The sequence below is a fragment of the Peromyscus maniculatus genome, chromosome 11 (assembly GCF_049852395.1).
Source record: "Peromyscus maniculatus bairdii isolate BWxNUB_F1_BW_parent chromosome 11, HU_Pman_BW_mat_3.1, whole genome shotgun sequence".
In the NCBI taxonomy this organism is placed as follows: Eukaryota; Metazoa; Chordata; class Mammalia; order Rodentia; family Cricetidae; genus Peromyscus; species Peromyscus maniculatus.
In genome coordinates, this window is record NC_134862.1 from 101,783,209 (window position 1) to 101,801,681 (window position 18,473).

Below are 18,473 nucleotides of genomic sequence, written 5' to 3' on the forward strand. Positions count from 1 at the left end.
CGTAGGAGTAAGGGGGTCCAGGAGGCTTACATCAAGATGCCAGAGAGCCTCAGAGGACAAGTCACGAGTAGCAGGAGATCCTGTCAGGACTGTTTGTGAAGCTGTGAAGATGACAGACACCCAGGTATTAGTGGACACCACAGCTTGGGACATCCACTGAGGACAGCGGTAGGCACCAAGGGCAGCTAGCCCAAGAGAGAGGCCATGCATGCTGCAAGCTGTAGAACTGGAGGCGCAGAGCAACCAAGCCCATTGGAGCCCGGGGGGTTCCAGGACAAGCTCCAGGTACCAGATGAGGAGCTGCTGGGCTGGTGTCTGCCCTGTTGGTTTTTGTCCTTGCTTTAGTTTGAGTTGTCCTCACTGTGACTCTCTTCTCCCTCTTGGAGCAGGAATGTTTCCTGTGCCGCTCGACACTGGACATTCATAACTTGTTTTATACATTGATTTATTATGTATACAGTGTTCTGTCTGCATGTGTGCCTGCACTCCAGAAGAGGGCACCAGATCTCATCATAGATGGTTGTGAGCCACCATGTGGTTGCTGGGAATTGAACTTAGGACCTCTGAAGAGCAGTCAGTGCTCTTAACCTCTGAGCCATCTCTCCAGCCCCATTTTATTATTTTATTTTATAAGGGCTATCAATCAAGAGATTGCCCTGAGTCTCAGAAAAGACTTTTGAATGCTGCTGGGACTGGTGAGGCTTTTCATGCTCTCACAGAGGACTGGACTCATTTTGAGTTACGAGATGCCGTGGACCTTTGGGGATCTGGCATGACTTGTTGTGGTTTAAAGTGATGTGATTAGGTGTCATCTGATCAGGGCTGAACACGCGATAATCTTCATTGACAACTTGATTGAATTAACAGACACCAAGGAGTCAAGCCTTAGAGTGTGTCTGTGAAAGCATTTCCAGACATAGCTAGCTGGGTGGGAAAGGCCCTTCTTGTATTGAGTGGCACCATCCCTCGGGTTGGTGTCTGATACTGAATTTAACAAACAAACCTGAGTGGCAGCATTCGTCTCTGTCTGCCCCCGACCTGTGAGGGTGTGAACAAGCCACCTGATGCTTCTGCTGCCACAGCTGAGGGTGACCCCCTCTGAGCTTTTCATGCTACAATGACAATCTTCTTAAACTGTGCATCCAAACAACCTGCCCTCCACCAAGTTGCTTCTGGTTGGGGGATCTAGTCACAACAATAAGAAAAGTAAATAATGCAGGAAGTGTGTCTTATTCATTTATTCAAAGAATTGCTCATTAGTTATTTAAAGTGAGATGTGATGGCTCATACCTGTCATCCCAGCACTTGAAAGGCTGAGACAGGGGAATAGCTTTGAGTGGGCCTCAAATATAGTAGATTACATAGTGAGTTCCAGCTTAGCCTGGGCTATAGTGCGAGAGTCTGTCTCAAAAGAAAAGAAAAGAAAAAACAAAACAAACAAAAAAACTAATATTTGCTTCATTTAGACCCATGTCTGAATGCAAGCGGTTGCTTTTACAGCGTCCTCCTCCTGGGGTGCGATCCCCAGAGGATGGGAGGTCAGTGGACAGTTGCTAACGTAAAAGGTTCTCTGAGGTATAATCAGTGTGTATCCTTTAGCCATGTTTGTGCTGTGTATCACATCTGCAGCCTTCTTCTGAGATCAAGAACTTCCTATCACCTACCCAACATCATTTGTATTCAGTACATTCATGCAGAAGAGCTGTGTACAGTCAGGCCAGGAGCCTGCAGGGAGCCAGACAAAGCTCCGAGAAAGCTGAGCCCTGATGAAGCTTACCCTCTTAGTGACTATAATTTCAAAAATAATGAGTAAAATATGAGAACAGCAGGCAATACAGAGAGAGAGAGAGAGAGAGAGAGAGAGAGAGAGAGAGAGAGAGAGAGAGAGAGAGAGAGAGAGACACTCAGGACTATAATCAAGAGGGTGTCGGGGGATCTGTGAGGAGGCACTCATACAGTAGACAGTGGCCAAAGCCCACATTCATCAAGAAGATGAATGACCTGGCAGATAGGACAGCTGCTCTGCCTCATCCCTCCCTCTCACCTGGTTCAAACCACTGAGACCTCCAGCCTCTGCAGTACTAGCCCCTCCCTGGGCTTGTTTCTTGCTTTCTGTGGTTGATTTTCCACACAGGCAGCCCTGTGATCCTTTTCAAATGCAAATGAGATCATGTTAGAACACCACAAAAGCCTCCCAGAGCTTGTATGTTGTTCTTACCTTGCCTGACCAGTCCTGTGGTCAGCCACCAGCCATCTCTCTGACCTCAGCCTCCTTCATCCTTGCATAAGCCCAGCTCGGACCTTCCACACAGCTGCCTGGGCTGACTCAAGGCCTGCCGCTCCCACAGTGAATGGGGATTCAGACCGATTCTTTTCCTCACATTCCACAGACAATCCATTGGCAAGCCCTGACATATGTCCCTGCTAAGGAGGTTAGTTCCTGAGCCAAGAGCTCTGCTCGGAACAGACACTGTACTTTGTCTGGATGGCCACAGACAGCCTGCCTGACATCCTGCACCATGAAGCTAAAAGAATCCTCTTTTTAAAATGTATCCTGGCTGGGAGTGGAAGTGTGCGCTTGTATTCCCCACACTCCAGAGGCAAGAGGGTCACAGCAAGTTCAAAGCCAGTCTGGACAACATAGTGATAAGATCCTGCCTCGAAATAAAAAGGACTGGCGAGATGGCTCAGCAGGTAAAGGTGCTGACGCCAAGCCTGACGCCCTGAGTTCAATCCCCAGACACCCCACGATGGAAGGAGAGAACTGACTCTAGCAAGCTATCCTCTGACATCTACACACAAGCTGTGACATGCATGTGCCCACAAATATACATGCACACAAATAAATAAATGTAATAACAATTAAAAAAATAAAAAGAGAGCTGGAGATGTGGCTCAGAGGTAGAACACTTGCCTCACATTATATGAAGTCCTGGATTCAAATCCTAATACTGCATAAAAAAATTAATTCAACATATAAAAATATGTAGAGACCAGCTACATGCTAGGGTCTCTTCTCAGCTGTTCCACAAATAAACGTGGAAGAAAAGATTCCTTTCCCAAAACCCTGGGAAACAAATAGTGAAAAAAAAAAAAATTCTGGGCTAGGCGATGGTGGCTCACGCCTTTAACCCCAGTACTCAGGAGGCAGAGCCAGGTGGATCTCTGTGAGTTCGAGGTCAGCCTGGTCTACAGAGCGAGATCCAGGATAAGAACCAAAAGAAACTATACAAAGAAACCCTGTCTCAAAAAAAAAAAAAAAAAAATCTGCTTTGGACAGGCAAAGCAAGCATGTATTTAATTGGCCAATATTGTGAAAAGCATTTGTATATAAATTAACCCTCTACTGTCATCTCTATAAGTGTCATCCCAGCAGGGCATAGTGGCATGCGACTGCAAACCCAGCAACTGAGAAGCTGAGGCAGGAAGATCAGCGATCAACCTAGCCTGGGCAAACAGAAGAGGATCTTATCTTAAAACAGAAACTAACCTCATGACTATGTTCCCAGCCCTTGGGATATGAAGGCAGGAAGATCGGGAATTCAAGGACCCTGCTGTGATTTGAATAAAAAATGTTCCCCATATGTGCATGTATTTGAACACTCGGTGCTGTTTGAAGAGACTATGAACCGTCTTCGAGGGTTTTTAGCTTCTGGTTTGATCTCCGCTATCTGCATGAGGCTGAAGATGTGATCTCTCAGCTTCCTGCTCCAGCTGCCTGCTCCCTGACCCCCACCCAACTCCCCACCTCCACCCCCACCCTCACTCCCCACCCCTGTGATTATGCACTCTAGCCCTCTGGAATGGTAAACCAAACTAATGTTCTTCCATCTACTACTTTTAGTCCTGGTGTTTTATCACAGCGGCAAAAAGCAACTAATGCAGACCTCTTTCAAAAACAAAAACCAACCAAGCCTGTCCCTGCAAGAAAACAGAAAACTAGCCCCAAGGCTCTCCTTGGAAGCGCTCAGCATGAAGCAGATCTCCCAGAGCTGGAGTGCTCTGTGCCAGCTCTGGGAAGGTGTACTGCAAACCAGCTTAGATGAAAACATTTCTAGACTTTCAGAAGGAGAAAATATAATTCTTTGATAATTCGTGTTAAGGAAATCTTTGCACCTGGGAAGGATGGCCAGGAAGCTAGCTTTCCGGTGAGGGGGGCAGAGGTGTACCTCCTGGCTGTGTGTGGCTCCCAGAAAGATTTGAGGGCAACTGCTACACACCATCGGGTAATCTTAACTGTCATCACTCACCGTCTAATCTCCCCAGGCTTTGATTACAATGCCCCTCCGAGCTATCTTTAATTTTACACTGGCTCTTTGCCCCCAGCACCTGCATGGTAAACATTGTGGTTCCTTTTTCATTTGCTCAAAGGACGGACCGGGTATGTGCTCCCTGGAACAAAGGAAAGGTTTGTTGAGAGAAGAACACAGGGCACGTGGGGGCTTGGGGGCAACCATGAAATCTATGTTTTCTGACCACCGGAAGACAGTGTTGATATAAAAATATACATACCTTTCCGGGACTGGCAGGATGACTCGGCAGGTTCGGGCGCTTGGTGCCAAGGCTGATAACCTGAGTTCAATCCCTAGAATCCCTGTGATGGTGAGAATTTGTCCTCTGACCTCCGCGTGAATGCAACGGCGCGCAGACCCCCACACATACATACACACACCCGGACATATGTAAAGAAAACATTTTAAAGGAGAGAGAACCCCTTAGCCCTTCATTGCTGCTTTGGCGTGAGCAGCATGGATTGTCCCTTTTCTACGGCCAAAGGCTCCATGGTTTTCAGCTCTTCTTTATTTTCAATGTCCCCTATTAAAAAAACAAAACATCAGTTGTAGGACACAGCAACCATCATATACATTTTAAACACAAGTATTATTAATTATCAGTAGTAGGATGGCTAGAAAAGTGTTGGCAAGATGGAAGCCGTGTATCCAGGCTGTGCCTTCTGGAATGTCTCCCAGAACAACACAAGACTGGAGAGGACTGGGTGATGCCCCACACAGGTGAGTTGAGTTAAAACATCCATGTAGGGGCTGGGGATGTAGTTCTATCATGCATAAAGCCCTCACTTTAATCCACACAAACCCTGTCATCTTAGTACTTAGGAAGTTGAGGCAAGGTCAGAAGTTCAAGATCATCCTCAGCTACATGGCAAGTTATAAATCAGTCTGAGCTAGAACCTTGTCTTTAAAAAAAATACGGGGGGGTGGGGGTGGGGATGGGGTTGTGTGTAAAGAGATGGCTCAGCAGTTAAAAGCACTGACTGTTCTTCCAGGGGACCAGAGTTCAATTCAGTCACTCACAACCATTTGTGTTCCAGTGGAATCCAATGCCCTCTTCTGGCCTCTGAGAACAGTGCATACACATGTTGCCGGAGGGCTTCTCTCCAGGTTCCCCAAGCCCCGCAGTCCCACAATCCACTTATAAAATAATCACTCAGACGCTTATATCACTTATAAACTGTATGGCCGTGGCAGGCTTCTTGCTAACTGTTCTTATATCTTAAATTAACCCATTTCTATAAATCTATACCTTGCCACGTGGCTGGTGGCTTACCAGAGTCTCTACATGCTGCTTCTCCTGGCGGTGGCTGCAGTGTCTCTCCCCTCAGCCTTCCGCTTCCCAGAATTCTCCTCTCTCCTTGTCCCACCTACTTCCTGCCTGGCCACTTGCCAACCAGTGTTTTATTTATATATAGAGCAATATCCACAGCACTTCCCCTTTTCTTCTTTTTTTAAAAAGGAAGGTTTTAACTTTAACATGGTAAAATTACATATAACAAGACAATTACCGAGCAAGAATTATAGTTACAATATTAAAGAAGATGTCCTATCTATCTTATATTTGTGAGTTTAAGGTTTTATATCTAACTTATCTTTTATCATAACTGAGGAAATTACAACTATCTAGTTTTCAACCACATCAAAGACCTGAGAAGGAACATAATGGTCCCTGAGAAATGGTAGATGGATGCAAGCAACTTTCGGGAATCTTGCAAGAGTAGACCAAGACAGCTGGCAGCCTGGACAGTCACCTAATGTTTCTCAGCATTGTTGGTGCATTCAAATTGGCTATAGGCCTAGAGTATCTGACAGACCATTTTCAGAAGCAGGATTTCTGAAAGACCATCTTACCCTGTCTTGGCAGAGTACAGTGGTCGCTTTCCTTGTGTCCCGCTTGTCCAGAAAGGACAGCATTGTATTTGTACTGTCAGCCATCAAGGCAAGGGCAGTTCTTTGCCCAGTAGGCCATTTTGTGCCAAGAAGACAAACTTCCCAATGGAAATGTCTTAGAAGCCCAACATTCTCTCGGGATCAAATTGGTGCAGCCAGGAGCAATTGTGTCTCACGTCAACAGAATTCTAAGTTATTTAAATGCCATATTCTCCAGGTCTATGAAGTGTTTGAAGATTACCTATCTATCTGAAATATATCTATGTATACCTAGAAGACTTAACTAACATGGCTACAAATATGATTATCATAGATGACTAATTATTAATCTATTTTTAATTATCCATTACAATTTTAAATGAGTTACATAAACATAATACCTCAAACAAGAATAGAAACATATATATAGTATAACAAAATTAACTTAAAGTTTGTATCAATAAACTAAAATTTATACCAATGTAAAACATTTTAAACATGAACTAAAATCTATACCAATGTAAGACATTTCAAACAAGTTTTCTTTAAAAGCAGGTTCATTAATCTACCCTTTTATCTCATCATCTCCACATTCTCCTATATATCTATATCATATCCCCTTTTCTTTTTTAGAAAGAGATCACATTCATAATCAACCTGTTTTAAATAAAAATATTGGTTTTTCTCTGTCCCACACCAGAGGGCTCTTCTGATTTGGGACACAAGAATCTCTTAACCAATTTTTTTTTTTTTTAAGCAATATGTTTGGGTTTAGAGGGGGAGTGAGCCAATTCCACCTCTAAAGCCAGCTTGGTATATTTGGGAATTTGGGCGTAGCATCTCTTACTACTTCCTGCTGGAGGGGGGCGCTGTATCTTATGGGGATGCAAAGAAAATTTTTAGGCCTATGGGGTAGTCCGTGAGGCTGTATTGTGTGAACCAGTTGCCTTGAAACCGCTCTGGATGTTGGATCATCTGGGCCATGGTGTCACCGGAGGCCTTTCAGGGGGTCTTGGCTGGTGAAACCTGATGTATCTTAATCTGGAACAAATCCACAGCCTCTGGCTTTCTGTGGAAACAAAAGCAGAATCTCTTTTCCAAAGCAACATATCCTTAAATCCAAATTTTGAAGTGAAGGTACCTTTAAAATATATATTTTGGCATAACTCAACAGCTTTTGTAATCAAATGTTTTTTTTCACAGACTTACATGCAGGCAAAACACCCATACACATAAAATAAAATAATAATAAAACATTTAAATACATGTGACCAGATCCCTAGCTGTGGCCAGGGCTCTAGCTGTGGCCATGGCTCTATCTAAGACCAGGTCCCTAGCTAGATTTAAGAGTCAGGAATCTGTCTGACTAGCTGCTCTGTTCTCTAGTGGACACTCAAGTGCTGAAGCTGTAGGAAGAGGGGGCCTGTCCTCGGTTCCTTTGTGCATTCATTGGCCATAAATCATATAAGAAACCAGGCTCAGCAGGATGGAGTGATGCTGAGTGCCTACTGGCCATAACCCTCATCCACTGGGCAGCCAGTTCAGAGACTGAAGAGCTCTCGCCTGCACCCCTGGTATGAAGCATGAAACTCCCCCATGAGCAGCAGCCACCCACTTTGAGAGGGAGGGGAATTACAAGTGGGTTAAGACGTAATCACCCACCTTGTGGAGGGGGAAATGAAAGCAAAAACAGAGAGATGTTCTAGGCAGGAGAAGGGCAGGCTGCCATGAAAGGAAGAACTCTCCATTTTAAGTTGGCATCTGTGGCTTTGGATTAATTGTTTGTGGTCACACTGATGTCTTCAGCAGGTCCACATGTGGGGTATCCCCAGGGTGAGGTAAGACCCCAGTCCTCCTTTCGGGGATCCTGAGTATTCTCCCCTGGTAAGCCACTGTCTGCTATAATGTGTTTTAATTAAACATAAAACTTGACAAAAGAAAGCTAGGTAAAGATGGAGAAGGCTGGAGCGCGTAGGCTGAAGAGAGAGCCTCGCTCACGGAGGACACTGTGACGCTGGTGTATGCAGAGAGTGTGTGTCTGAGGACAGTGCGAGGCCATGTGAATGACAGAGGACCCCACAGAAGCTGAGCAGTCTTAAGAGGCCCCACAGCTTCTCAGCTTGGCTTCACCCCACCTCCCATTTGAGGTCCTGGCCAGATCCACAGCTGGCAGCCAACCAAGGTGGGCTCAGGACACACCCTGGATCAAGGCTGTGTTCAACAGGTAACAGCTACTTGCTAAAAGGAGAGCCTCTGTAGGGCAGGGGCTACAGGCAGAATAGAGGCTGGGGAGAGACTGTGGCTGGGTCAAAGTGAAATTTAGCCGGAGGAGTTACGGAGACTGTGGAAAGGCAGGAATTCCAAGTGTGGGGAGTCTTTCAGCCTGTCCTAAGAAACTCAGCAGTCTGGGTCAGAAGATTCACCCTCCTCAGCTACCTCATGTCTGCAGTGACTCTGGCCAGGGGAGGCTGCAGTACTCAGGTCATCATGGAACAGCCTTCCTGGTCTTAAGTGTCCTGCCTTCATCTCTTCAGTGACCTTAGGGGCTTCTCCATCCTCACTTACCTCATGCAGGGGTTCCGGAGTCAGGGTCCATATCAGAACATGTGGGTGGAGCTTCCTTTCAGTTCTCTGTACCCCAGATTCTTCACTCCAACATGGAGAGAATGAAACTACACATTCCAAAGGTCGCTGAAGGGTTAAATGAGATGTAATTAGATCACACACACATTAATATAAATTATCTCACAGCAGTGTTAGTGCTAAGTAAATATTTTCAACTTCCGCTGTGACAAATTCTCTTCAGAGATTGGGGAGCACAGACTCTCTAGAGGCAGGCCATGATGGAACCCGGATGTAGGGGGGAAGGAGGTCAGATAAGAAAACGATAGTAACTGACAGCAAATGCCAGCGGGTGAGACGGAGCCTAGAAGGGAGCAGAGGTCACTAGGTGCATAAAGAAACAGGGCTGGAACCAACATAAGTTAGACTAGATGTAGCTGCCGTATCAAAGGCCAGAATCATGGTGCCTCTATTGCCTTACCTAACAATTCTGGCTAGTTGGTTCAGGGTGGATCTACTCTGATGAAGGTCTGGGTTTCTTCTGCCCTGTGAATCGTCTCATCTAAGACGGTTGCTCCACCTTCAGCCAACGCTCTGCCTTCCAGCCAGTGGGAAAGAAGAAAAGCCACAGTGGTCACATGCTTTTCCTAAAGACACACCCTAGAAGATGCACGGACCACTTCCGCTCACATCTTGTGGGGCAACGCTCAGATGCTTGTTCATGGAGCTGCAACAGTCGGGAGAAAGTGGTTCTTAGACGAGCAGTCAATAGTAGAGGGTGGACACCAGGACAACAGACTGTCTACACAAGGGTTAGTGTGTGTTTGTGGATCCAATGGAACTTTCATTTCTAATGATCTCCAAAAACACCTGGCAATTCCATACCATCTATGACCAGTGTTCAAAAGGCCAAACTGTACAAAGACGTGGATGCTGGAAGCTTCCTACAAAGTCTCCACCACTGCCACCGACAAAATAACACAGCTTTACCACCATTGGTGGGAAAATGGCTCCAGTTGTCCAAGTCTGCTCCAGGAAAATATTTTGGAGTCGAATTAAGTCACACAGCCATTAAACAAACTTCTTCCTCTTGATCGATTCTGTTACGATTGAGGTTTGCTGAGCAGCTCACCTCTTCCGAGAAGGGATTTAAAAAGACCAGACATGCCAAGTTTTTTTTAACTTTGACAAAAATATTCTGTAGAGTTATTGTTGGATTCAAAGGCAGTGAGAGTGATGAGATACTGGAGCAGAGCCGGATGCTAAGACTCTTTCCTCAGCTGAGGGGGGCTGGTGTCACTCCAAGCTCCCCGCAACCCCCCATCCTGTAGCTTAATCACCAAGATCTGGGCTTCTCCCAAACAGACTGACTGAGCAGCTCCTTCAGGAGAATCCAGGTCCCCAAAGCTCAGCCGCTTCAGTTCTGTCCCCCACACACAACCCTGCCCCTGAAATTGCTGTCATTCAGTCTCCTGAGTTCCCTGGACACGGCATTATAGGGAATGAGATGGGGTGCAGTAGGGTAGGGTGGTTCACACATTTGTAATCTCTGCACTTTGGAGGCGGAGGCAGAATTACTGCAAATTTAAGGCTATGCTGGGCTACTTGGAGAGTTCAAAATCAACTTGGGCAGTTACACAGAAAGACTTTGTGGAGAGTGGGGGAGGGGAGGGAGAGCAAGAGGGAGGAGGAGGGAAAACTACAGACCAACATCTTTTATAGATGTAAAAATCCTCAGTGTTGGAGGTGGTGGCACAACCTTTAATCGCAGCATTCGGGAGGCAGAGGCAGGTGGATCTCTGAGTTCAAGTCCAGCCTGGTCTGTAGTGTGAATTCCAGGACAGCCAGGGCTGTTAAACCAAGAAACTGTCTCAAAATTTTTTTCCTCCTTTCTTCCTTCCTTCCTTCCTTCCTTCCTTCCTTCCTTCCTTCCTTCCTTCCTTCCTTCCTTCCTTCCTTCCTTTTTCCTTCTTTCTTCTTTCCTTCTTTCTTCTTTCTTTCTTTCTTTTCTTTCTTTCTTTCTTTCTTTCTTTCTTTCTTTCTTTCTTTCTTTCTTTCTTCTTTCTTTCTTCTTTCTTTCTTTCTTTCTTTCTTTCTTTCTTTCTTTCTTTCTTTCTTTCTTTCTCTCTCTCCCCCTTTCTCTTTCTTTCTTTTGTTCATTGTTTCGGTTTTTTTTTTCCCATCCTGCATTAGCAAATGTAATTTTGCAACATAGGACAGAGAAAAGAAGCCCTCTTCTCTCTGAGATGGTTTCAGTTGCCCTGGGGCCTTGGAATTTTCACAAGGAATTTTAGAAACAGCTTCTCTAGTTCTACCAGAAGATGCTTGATAATCAAAGACATTGGTTAAGACAACTGATGGGCACGCCACAGGAGAGATTTTTGACTAACTTCCCCATGCACACTCTCACTGGTGTCGGGCCGAACAATGCCACTCTCTAGAATACAACTTTACAGAACAAAGGTGACTTAGAGGAGAGAATGGAGTTAAGCATCTGGAGCTGGAGAGACGACCATGGCTCATTCAGGTGGGTCAGTGTGAGCATCTGGTCTTAACAAGTTGTCCAAGGAGGAGGAGGAGGGTGGGGAAGCATGGAGACAGGTGAGCTTTGAACATGGAGAAAGTGGGGGCACTTACATATTCCCTGGAGGAGGTGGAGAAGGGGCCTGAAGCCTCCAGAGCCTCTGAGGGAGGGTGGCCCTGATTTGGAAGCAGGGAAACCTCTATTTGACCTCTCACCTTCAGCCAGGAAGAACTTTGTCACTGTCATGGTGTTGTGTCATGGCAACAATATGAGACAGACACATGCAGCTGGACATCCCTACACTAGCCATTATGTACTAAGCTTAACAGCACCATTGAGAAGTAATCCGCATCTGCTACATTCAGCCAGGCTAAGCATTGAATACAGTGTTCACAAGGTCACACTGAATACAGTGTTCACAAGGTCACACTGAATACAGTGTTCACAAGGTCACATTGAATACAGTGTTCACAAGGTCACATTGAATACAGTGTTCACAAGGTCACATTGAATACAGTGTTCACAAGGTCACAGATGTGCGCAAGGTCTCACTTCTGTGTTCTCCAGGCCAGTGGCACCAACCTCGGTTGTTGTTGCTTTGGTAGGTCTCAGTCCTTGATTTTCTCTTCTTCAATATTATTGTAGCTCTTCTGGGTCCATTGAAAGTCTGTGTAAGCCTTAGGACTAGCTTGTCAACTTTGCAAAGATATCCTGACCCCAGATACTGTAGACTGTAATTTTTCTTAGCAAATATTTGCATGTTTTCTTCCACAAATGTTAGTTTACAATATGCTGTTAGCCCAGCTCAGAACCCTTAAATATTTTTCTTTGCATATAGTTGTGTGTATTCATGAGTGTGGGAGCACACTTGTGTGTGTGTGTGTAGTGTGTATTTATGTGTGTGTGGGCACACTTGTGTGTGTGTATTCATGTAGGAGGGCACACTTGTGGGGGGCACACTTGTGTGTGTGTGTTTGTGTGTGTGGTGTGTGTGCAGAACCGAGGTTAATGTCGGGTGTCTTCTTCAATTGCTCTCCACCTTACATATTCAGACAAGTTCTCTCACTGAACCCAGAACTCTCCATTTCAGCTTGTCTAGTTATCCAGCTGGCTCTGGGCATCCTGTTTCTGCTTCCTGTGCAGTGGAATTATGTGTTGGCAAACCACCCAGGCCTTACGTGGGTGCTATGGACTCAAACTCCAGACCTCGAACTTGCACAGCCAGGGTTTCACCTGCTGAGACACCTCCCCAGCCCAGAACCCTTACAGTTTTAGTTTAAAATGATTATTTATCTCTATGTTCTGTGTGGCTGCACGTTTGTGTGTATGCCACATGCACGCTGGTGCCTGCAGAGGCCAGAAGAAAGTGCCTGGAACTGGAGTTGCAGGCAGTTATGAGCCGCCTGATGTGGATGCTGGGAACCAAGCCCAGACCCTCTGCAAGAGCAGCGCATGCTCTGAACATTGAGCCACCTCCCCAGCCCGTTTCCATCCATTTCTCTGGGGGACAGCAGGCTGTTCCTTGTGTTACCTGCTTCACTGAGAAAGATGCACAGGACACACTAATCCACTAACAAAGGGGCTGGCGGCCCAGTGGTGAGGACTCAGACAAGCGTAACCTGACGATTGCTGGTGGGAATGGTGCAGATGCTTTAGAAAATCCACTTTACAACAATCACAAGGAAAGTTCGATTTCAGGTTCCCCGGCAAAAATGTCACAGGGCCTTTGTTCACAACAGCTCCAGATTAATACAAATGGCCACCAGTGAAAAACAAACATAAGAAAACAGTCTGTGGGTTAGAATTCCAAATACCGGATGAGGCAGGGGGCGCAGACAGAAAGATTCTCAGATCCTGACAGACAGAGGGGCTTGGACAAAGAGAAGGGAAGAGAATATGCTCACTGCAAGTCAAGGGGTGAGGCCTCAGGAGGATGCAAGCCCAGGCTAGAGCTGCGGCTGCAGAGCTCCGCATGCATGCAAGGCCCCAACTCCACCTCTTGCGCGTCCTGGAGTGGAGGGCCCAGCCCGGCCACACCTGCAAACGAAAGCAGAAATCCCACTTCCTGTGGGTGGAGGATGAAATGAGAGAACATAGAAAAGGCTCTGAGCAGGGTACCTAGAACACAGCAGAAGACCAGGGAATGGCCCCTCTGAGATCAGAGCTGCCCGGCACCCTGGAAGACCTTGGGATGGATGAAGGGATGAAGTCTGGGAGCTGGGTGTGTGGTGCTGTGTCCACACCTGTACCAGCTCACAGACTGCCCCCCAGACTTCCTGCTACAAGGAGGGTCTAGATAGTTGAGGCAGAGGAGACTGTAGGAATCACAGTTCGTAAGGTATTTGCCCTCTGACCTTTCCAGAACAAGCTGTAACGCAGTCGGGTAAAGCTTTAATTCTCCTACTCTTCCTCACTTCCTCTTCCTTGTTATGGAGGAAAGAGACTGAGGGCAAAAGAGAGTAGAAAAAGAGAAAGTTCAAATGCTCAGTCCTTCTGCGCTCATGAGGAGCAATACCTGCACTGCAGAGCTGTTTTTAGGAAAGTGGATCCCTGTATTAAGTGGTTGTAACAGTAATAACACATTGGTAGTTGTTACCATCATCACCACCACCACCATCATCACCATCTTGTTTTTTGTGATAATATAGCCTTCGAATAGTCTTGGCTGGCCTAGAACTCACTACGTCGTCCACAGCAATCCTCCTGCCTCAGCTTCCCAAATGTTGGGTTACAGGTGTGAGCCACCATGCACAGCCTTGTTTGCTATTACAGATTAAGCTTCTGTAAATGGAGTGTGGTGTCACAGGCCTGTGACCCCAGTATCGGAGAAGTGGAGACAGGAGGATGGGAAATTCAAAGCCATCCTTCCCTATGTAGTAAGTGTGAAGACTGGCTAAGATACAGTATACCCTGTCTCAAACAAACAAACCAAACCAGGTGGAGCCTCCCTGATCTGAAAATATAAAATGTCGCAAATGCTAGGATTTTTTCACTTCTCCAACACCACACAACAGCCTTGAGTGACAGGTTGCAGTCAGGATGGAGACGATGTAGAGGGACATGGGTAGAAAGTGGACTCTGAGATGGTGACTTCTCGTTCCTGAAACACATTGCAAGGAAACAGGGCAGGAAAGCACGGTGGTGAGCACCTAAACAGGGGAGGGGAGAGAGGGGAGGACCTATGATGACGGTAAAGAGGAGAGGACTCAGGAGCTCTATAAAATACCCATCTGCTCAGCAGCCTCCCGGCTTTGGGACTCTCCCATCCTGAATGAATAAAGCTGTTACTTTTTCCTTTGCAGCTTGGTCTTCTGTCTTCCCCAGAGGTTCAATTCTTTGTCCTTGCATAAAATGAACATAGTGAACCCCTAGAAAACTACCAACACTCTCTCACAAGAACACACGGCACCAAGAGCACCATAACGTGACCTTTGGCCTATGTGGACGAGTGTCTCCAGAATTCCTTCCCTGGGGAGACAGGAGCAATGTCTAACCTTGCTTACAACAAACGAAAATACGATTTCGCCAATGTTTACCTGGAAGCCTGATGGGTTTGGGGGCCTCACTTACTGAGCACGGGTGAGGGGTTCCTGGAGGAAGCACAGTGACTCCGAAGGGGTCGCTCTGGAAAGGGTTCACGCAGCGTGGAGGGTGGCTTCCCCAAAGCTGCACGGACAGCCTCAGTTAACCTCCCAGCCTATACACCCCAGCACCTCCCTGTGCATTTGGGGCAGGATTGTATACCAAAGGCTGGGAGGAGCAGCTGTAAGTCAGGTGAGGATTCGTGACCCTCTCCAGCCCTCCTTCTTTAGGGAATGTTAACAGTCAAGAAGGCCAATCTTGATGGACTCTTGCAGATAGGCACAGCTGATCTGGTTCACACAGCAGCTGTTTTACTCTGAGGACTGAGTTCTGTAAGGATAAGGTGATATGTGAAACAGAAATCCATTGTTTTAGACCTAGGTCCTGTCCCCAAGATATCTTATTATGTATTTGAAAATATTTCCAAGTCTGAGATCCTAAGCATTTCTGGTCCCGAGCATTTAGATAAGGAGTGGCTGCCCTTTCCATTATTACGCTGTTACCGCTGTGACCTGCTCCCTAAGGCCAGCTGCAAAACCGTCGTTAGTTTATATATCCACCATCTACATCCTTCCCTGCAGAGAGCATGAGAGAGGGGGCCGGGGGGCGGGGGGGGGGGGGGGTCGAAGCTGGAGAGGCAGGAACAAGGTCCAAAGATGCCTACTGAGCACCAAGCTCTCTGCCTGTCCCACCAAATCCCCTCCCCCATCCTGCTACTAATAGAATCAGAAAGTAACACAATCCTTGGATTCTGAATTCCTGGAGGATTCTGGCTAGGGGCTCTGGAGCTGGCAGGAGGCCTGAGGTGGAGAGAGGTCTGATAAAGATCAAATGTGCAGGCCCCTGTCTACCCCAGGCTGCCTCCTTAAACCCAGCCTCAGCTCTGGCCTGCACAGGCTTCCTGTGGAGAGAGGGTTCAAGGCCACAGAGCCTCAGGAATAGCATCTAATCAGAACCATGTGTGGAGAACGTCTCTGCCTTGATTCTTGTTTTTGCTTCTCCCGACCCCACCTGGAGGATGCAGGAGTAGCCCTCAGGGAGGGCCTTTCCTACCAGCCACTTAGGGACTGGCTTAGGGACCTCACCACCCATCACTGCAGGAGAACACAGATCAAAGTAGAGTGGCCACTGAGGGCCAAACCATTGGGATGCAAAGAAAAAAGGGTAGAAAGCAGGAGAGTGGTCCCTAGAGTCCCCAGGCCCTGCCTGCATCTCATGTGCCAGGGCAGCGACTGAGAACAAAAGCCAGGCACAGCTAGAAGAGTTGCCGCCGCCGCCGCCGCAACCGCAACGGGAGAGGGTGGTGTGGACGGGTGTGAGATGCCCTTTGACCTTCCTGGCAGAGCATGAGCTGCTCCCAAAGCTCACTGAGATCAGCCAGCCCTGCCTGGGCGCTTCAGGAGCTGCTGTGCACAGTGGTCCTTACCCTATGGTCTCTGTGAGCCCTGACGGTCTCCACACTGAAGGCTTGCTCCTTGTGAGCCTTTGGTCGCATTTTGTCAAATGTTCTTAGTCCAGACATAACCTTGCTTCGTGAGTGCTGCTGATTCATTTAGCACATGTGCATTGGCATCTACTCCATAGCCCTCTCGGGCACTGTCCCTCACTGAACGGCTTCTTGTCACCCTCTGTGAGGCTCCTCACTGCCTTTCTGCACAAAGCAGCCACAGGCAGTATTTCCAGGTGATGCCTTGGACCATTTTAAATAGAGACGCTGCCCCAACTCTCAAAAACGTTAAATGTTGCACTTAGTGGACTGAGAAGGTCATCTGGAGACAGCGTGAGACCTGAGAGGAGCAGGGCCTGCCTGACTTTACCTCAGTTAGGAGGGTGTGGGGAGTGATACAGATTTCTGCTGCACATGCACACCCACCCACACCACAGACATACACACCACAGACACACACACATACACAGACACATACACACCACAGGCACACACATACACAGACACACACACACAGAGACTCACCACACACATACACAGACACACCACACACATATACACCACAGACCCACCACACACATACACAGACATACACACACACACCACAGACACATACACATAGACCCACCACACACATGCACAGACATACCCACACCACAGACACACACACATACACAGACACATACACACCACAGGCACACACACACACACACAGACCCACCACACACATACACAGACACACACACACACACCACAGACACACACACACAGACCCACCACACACATGCACAGACATACCCACACCACAGACACACCACACATATATATACCACAGACCCACCACACACATACACAGACACATACACAGCACACACACACATACAGAGACCCACCACACACATACACAGACACACACACAGCACACACACACATAGAGACCCACCACACACATACACAGACACACACACCACAGACACACCACACACATACACAAACACACCACACACACACACACCACACACACATACCACACACAAACACACCACACACATACACAGACATCCACACACATACACACACACTACACAAACACACACATACACACACACCATACATACATACATATTACACATAGACACACCACACACAAACGTGCATACAGAGATACAACATACACAAATATGCACACAAACAGGCACAGACAGAGATACACGACACACAAACACATACACATAAACAAATACACACCCGGTCTATACACATACAGACACACACACAGACACACCACATACAAGCACACATATACTGTCCATACATATATACTACATACACACACACACAGAGACACACACCACACACAAACACACACACACCATCCATACACACAGACTTAGCCCCCTCACACAAATGTACCACACACAAACACGTACACAAATGCACACACACATATACACTCCCAACCCAGGTGTGCAAAGCTCAGCAAATATTGACCTGGATTACAAACAAATATTAATTTGTAATCAATCTTACATATACATAAAGTCCTAAATTACAAGGTTGACTACACGAGCCATGATCTTCTAAGCATCCCATAGCAGTGGGGGGTGGTAATTGCTACTACTCCCACTTTAAAGACTAGAAAACTGAGGTCCAGGGTGTTTAACGATTTGTACAAGATGACAGAGATAACAAAAGATGCTGTGTGCATTTGTGTGTAACAGCCAGAGGCTGATACCAGGTCTTCCTCCTCTTCCTCTTCCTCCTCCTCTTTCTTTTTCTTTTCTTTTTTTTGAGACAGGGTTTCTCTGTGTAGTCCTTGCTGTCCTGGAACTCATTCTGTAGACCAGGCTGGCTGGAACTCACAGAGATCCTCCTGCCTCTGTCTCATGAGTGCTGGGATTAAAGGCGTGCACCACCATTCCCAGCTTCTTCTTTTCTTAATATTTTTTAATTTAAAATAAGCTTCGAGCACATGCTTGAAGGAAACACTGTGAAATCGGATCACCCTGCACCACCCAGCCCTTACCCGTGTGTCCACGGTCCTGAGTGGATGAGTGCAACGTCACCACACATTGCTGTGCTCTGCCTAACTGCTTTGGGGATGCTTTGGGGGAGAGGGCCTTCCTCTCTCTTTCCACATCCCATAATAAGCTCCAAACTGCCCTAGTACAGGAAGGACTTCTCCCTGCTGTTTATT